The sequence below is a fragment of the Triticum aestivum genome, chromosome 5B, assembly GCF_018294505.1.
Source record: "Triticum aestivum cultivar Chinese Spring chromosome 5B, IWGSC CS RefSeq v2.1, whole genome shotgun sequence".
NCBI classification, from domain to species: Eukaryota; Viridiplantae; Streptophyta; class Magnoliopsida; order Poales; family Poaceae; genus Triticum; species Triticum aestivum.
This window is the reverse complement of record NC_057807.1, coordinates 454,154,476-454,160,298: the sequence shown is the minus strand read 5'-3', so window position 1 is coordinate 454,160,298 and position 5,823 is coordinate 454,154,476.

The window sequence follows — 5,823 nt, the reverse complement described above, 5'->3', positions numbered from 1 at the left end:
TTGATATGTTATAGTTCATCACGAAGCTCTAGCAGCTTGGTGGTAATGACTTCGGAGAAACTATCACTATTTCATATGGAAGATCAACTCCCACTTGATTCAAGTGATTGTTGTACTCAGACAATCTGAGCACAAGCTCAACAATTTAGCTTCTCTCCTTAGTTTGCTGGTTAAGAAGATCGTCGGAGGTCTTATACCTCTTGACGTGGGCACGAGCCTGAAATCTTAATTTCAGCCCTCGAAACATCTCATATGTTCCGCGACATTTTGAAAAACGTCTTTGGTGCCTATACTCTAAACCATTTAACTGAACTATCACGTAGTTATCAAAACGTGTATGTTCGATGTTCGAAACATCCACAAACGACGTTTGGGGTTCAGCACATTGAGCGGTGCATTAAGGACATGAGCTTTCTACTGATCGCATAATCGCTACTATCAACTTTCAACTATATTTTCTCTAGGAACATATCTAAACAGTAGAACTATAGCGTGAGCTACGACATAATTTGCAAAAGGTCTTTTGACTATGTTCAGGATAATTAAGTTCATCTTATGAACTCCCACTCAGATAGACATCCCTCTAGTCATCTAAGTGATTACATGATCCGAGTCAAACTAGGCCGTGTCCGATCATCACGTGAGACGGACTAGTCATCATCGGTGAACATCTTCATGTTGATCGTATCTACTATACGACTCATGCTCGACCTTTCGGTCTCTGTGTTCCGAGGCCATGTCTGTACATGCTAGGCTCGTCAAGTTAACCCTAAGTGTTTTCGCTGTGTAAAACTGTCTTACACCCGTTGTATGTGAACGTAAGAATCTATCACACCCGATCATCACGTGGTGCTTCGAAACGACGAACTGTAGCAACGGTGCACAGTTAGGGGAGAACACTTCTTGAAATTTTAATGAGGGATCATCTTATTTACTACCGTCGTTCTAAGTAAACAAGATGCATAAACATGATAAACATCACATGCAATCAAATAGAGTAGTGACATGATATGGCCAATATCATATAGCTCCTTTGATCTTCATCTTCGGGGCTCCATGATCATCTTGTCACCGGCATGACACCATGATCTCCATCATCATGATCTCCATCATTGTGTCTTCATGAAGTTGTCACGCCAACGACTACTTCTACTTCTATGACTAACGCGTTTAGCAATAAAGTAAAGTAGTTTACATGACGTTCTTCAATGACACGCAGGTCATACAAAAAATAAAGACAACTCCTATGGCTCCTGCCGGTTGTCATACTCATCGACATGCAAGTCGTGAATCCTATTACAAGAACATGATCAATCTCATACATCACATATCATTCATCACATTCTTCTGGCCATATCACATCACATAGCATACCCTGCAAAAACAAGTTAGACGTCCTCTAATTGTTGTTTGCATGTTTTACGTGGCTGCTATGGGTTTCTAGCAAGAACGTTTCTTACCTACGCATGAACCACAACGTGATATGCCAATTGCTATTTACCCTTCATAAGGACCCTTTTCATCGAATCCGATCCGACTAAAGTAGGAGAGACAGACACCCGCCAGCCACCTTATGCAACTAGTGCATGTTTGTCGGTGGAACCGGTCTCACGTAAGAGTACGTGTAAGGTCGGTCCGGGCCGCTTCATCCCACAATACCGTCGAAACAAGATTGGACTAGTAACGGTAAGCATATTGAACAACATCAACGCCCACAACTACTTTGTGTTCTACTCGTGCAAAGAATCTACGCAATAGACCTAGCTCATGATGCCACTGTTGGGGAACGTAGCAGAAATTCAAAAATTTTCCTACGAATCACCAAGATCTATCTATGGAGAGACCAGCAACGAGTAGAAAGGGAGTGCATCTACATGCCCTTGTAGATCGCTAAGCGGAAGCGTTCAAGTGAACGGGGTTGATGGAGTCGTACTCGTCGTGATTCAGATCACCGATGATCCTAGTGCCGAACGGACGGCACCTCCGTGTTCAACACACGTACAGCTCGACGATGTCTCCCACGCCTTGATCCAGCAAGGAGAGAGGGAGAGGTTGAGGAAGACTCCATCCAGCAGCAGCACAACGGCGTGGTGGTGATGGAGGAGCGTGGCAATCCTGCAGGGCTTCGCCGAGCACCTACGGGAGAGGAGATGTGTCACGGGAGGGAGAGGGAGGCAACCAAAGGCCTTAGGTATGATTGCTCCTCCTTTTCCCCACTATATATAGGGATCCCAAGGGGGGGGTGCGCCAGCCCCTAGGAGATCCAATCTCCAAGGAGGCGGCGGCCAGGGGAGGAGTCCTCCCCCCCAAGGCACCTAGGAGGTGCCTTCCCCTGCTGGGACTCTTCCTTTAGGGTTTCCCCAGGCGCATGGGCCTCTTGGGGCTGGTGCCCTTGGCCCATGTAGGCCAAGGCGCACCCCCTACAGCCCATGTGCCCCCCCGGGGCAGGTGGCCCCACCCGGTGGGCCCCCGGGACCCCTCCGGTGGTCCCGGTACAATACCGATGACCCCGAAACTTGTCCCGATGGCCGAAAAAGGACTTCCTATATATAAATCTTTACCTCCGGACCATTCCGGAGCTCCTCGTGACGTCCGGGATCTCATCCGGGACTCCGAACAACATTCGGTAACCACATACAAGCTTCCTTTATAACCCTAGCGTCATCGAACCTTAAGTGTGTAGACCCTACGGGTTCGGGAGACATGCAGACATGACCGACACGTTCTCTGGTCAATAACCAACAGCGGGATCTGGATACCCATGTTGGCTCCCACATGTTCCACGATGATCTCATCGGATGAACCACGATGTCAAGGACTTAATCAATCCCGTATTCAATTCCCTTTGTCTATCGGTATGTTACTTGCCCGAGACTCGATCGTCGGCATCCAATACCTTGTTCAATCTCGTTACCGGCAAGTCACTTTACTCGTTCCGTAACACATCATCCCGTGATCAACTCCTTGGTCACATTGCGCATATGATGATGTCCTACCGAGTGGGCCCAGAGATACCTCTCCGTTTACACGGAGTGACAAATCCCAGTCTCGATCCGCATAAAACAATAGGTACTTTCGGAGATACCTGTAGTGCACCTTTATAGTCACCCAGTTACGTTGTGACGTTTGATACACCCAAAGCACTCCTACGGTATCCATGAGTTACACGATCTCATGGTCAAAGGAAGAGATACTTGACATTGGCAAAGCTCTAGCAAACGAACTACACGATCTTTGTGCTAGTCTTAGGATTGGGTCTTGTCCATCACATCATTCTCCTAATGATGTGATCCCGTTATCAACGACATCCAATGTCCATAGCCAGGAAACCATGACTATCTGTTGATCACAACGAGCTAGTCAACTAGAGGCTCACTAGGGACATATTGTGGTCTATGTATTCACACGTGTATTACGATTTCCGGATAATACAGTTATAGCATGAATAAAAGACAATTATCATGAACAAGGAAATATAATAATAATACTTTTATTATTGCCTCTAGGGCATATTTCCAACAGCCCCTTCGATGATGCGTGAGTAGTTCACCATAGGCCTACGGGTCCATAGGTAGTAGCTAGATGGCTTCTTGTCTCTTTTTGATCTTCGGTACAATGTTCTCCTCGATGTTCTTGGAGATCTATTTGATGTAATGACTTTTTGTGGTGTGTTTGTTGGGATCCGATGAATTGTGAGTTTATGATCAGTTCTATCCATGAATATTATTTGAGTCTTTGTTGAACTCTCTTATGCATGATTGTTATAGCCTCATATTTCCTCTCTGAAACTTTGGTTTGGTTTGACCAACTAGATTGATTTTTCTTGACATGGGAAGAGGTGCTTTGTGATGGGTTCGATCTTGCGGTGCTCAATCTCAGTGATAAGGAGACATGCCACGCATGTATCGTTGCCATTAAGGATAAAAAGATGGGGTCTATTCCTACATTTTTTGACTATAGAACAGTAGGGTAAAACCCTACTGTGTGTCATTTTTCATTAATAAATAAGAGAAACAGGGTGGTGTTCTTTACAATGGTTGATGGGGAGACAACCAGAAGTAGATGGGCTAACAAAATAAAAGATAAAAGAGTAAAAGAGTACAAAGAAGAAAATTAAATGTTGTCAATCCAAGATGACATGCCCTCCTTCAGAGTAGGTTTAGCTCTCAACATGGTTAACTTGAAAGTTCAGATAAAATCATACTTGGATTCATTTACTGAGCAAGGTATTCCTTCAGATATCTTCCCATTTCTTTGATTCCAGATGCTCCAGCAGCCCAATATCATAATTTCCATAAAATGGCTAATTTTGTATCTGTGTTTAGCATCAATAATCATATTATGGATACCAGAGTTCCATTCAAAACCAATGTTCCACCCAAATCCTTGACTGAAAGGGCAAGTGAAGAGGAGGTGAGTCATGTCTTCCATATCCTCATCATTGCATAGGACACATGTAGTGGGGTCAAGATGCATGCTCTTTCGGTTCAATAGATCACATGTGTTTATTCTGTCATTAAGCATTAGCCAGCAGAAAAATTTATGTTTTGGTAAACAACATGATTTCCATATCCATTTGAAAGTGTCAACAATATCTTCACCATTCATTAGAAAATCATAGATCTTCTTGGTCATGTTGTTGTTGCTGCCCCAATTGAAATTCCAAGTGTCATGATCATAGTTATGCTTGATGCTATTTAATTCATCAAAAAGCAAGTGAAATTGATGGTGGGCTTGGATGGACAGAGGTAACTGAAATAAGCTATAGTAATTTTCCAAATCTTTGGCAGCCCTGATAGATACATTTTCCTTTTCGGTGAAGGAGTGTAGTTCAGGGAACTTTAGTTTCATAATGTCACCCTTCCATTTGTCCTCCCAAATCATATTGGAATCTCCAGATTTAATTTCACAGGTTGTCATATCTCTGAAAAGATCAAACATTTTCATGCAGTCTTTCCACCAAAAAGAACCTTTGCTTCTGTTTGAATGTGGGACTTCATTATTTTGATAGTGGGACTCCCAAATTAACTTAACCCAAGGAATATCAGTCTTGTTGTAGAACTTGAAAAGGTGCTTGATAAGGAGTGCTTTGTTTTGTTCTTAAGTTTAAAACTCCATGTCCCCCTTGTTGCTTTGGCTTGCATATCATCTTCCAGCTTGCGAGACATTTACCTCCTTTATTGATCTCATTTCCATACCAAAGGAAACTTCTGCTTGATTTATCAACATGGTCTAATATGGTGAGATGAACTTTGAGGGAGCACATAGCAAATATTGGCATGGAAGCAACAACAGAGTTTATATAGGTAAGTCTGCCAGAGTGGTTCATGAATCTAGCAACCCCAGAAAGTCTTTTGTCAATTCTTGATATGACAAGAATGAGATCCTGTATAGAAGGTTTGGTGATGCCCATGGGGAGACCCAAGTAAGTAAATGGGAGGTTTTCAACCTTATATCCAAATGAGGTAGCAAGTCTGGTGACTGATTGATGATCAATATTTATGGGGATCATGGAGGATTTGCTGAAGTTAATAAAAAGACCAGCGGACAGACTGAAGAGGTTGAGTAGGTATTTTAGGTGGCTGAGCTGGTCTTCATTAGCAGGCATAATCATCAAAGTATCGTCAGCATATTGTATAATTGGGTAATCTTGTCCATATGCATGATTGATGGGTAGAGAAAGTTTTCCATTTGACCAGGCAGAATTAATAACTGATTGTAGAAGATCTACAGCAATAATATATAGTAGTGGGCTGTGAGGATCACCTTGTCTGACTCCTCTTTTGCAGATAATTTTTTTCCCAGCCACTCCATTGAGTAAAA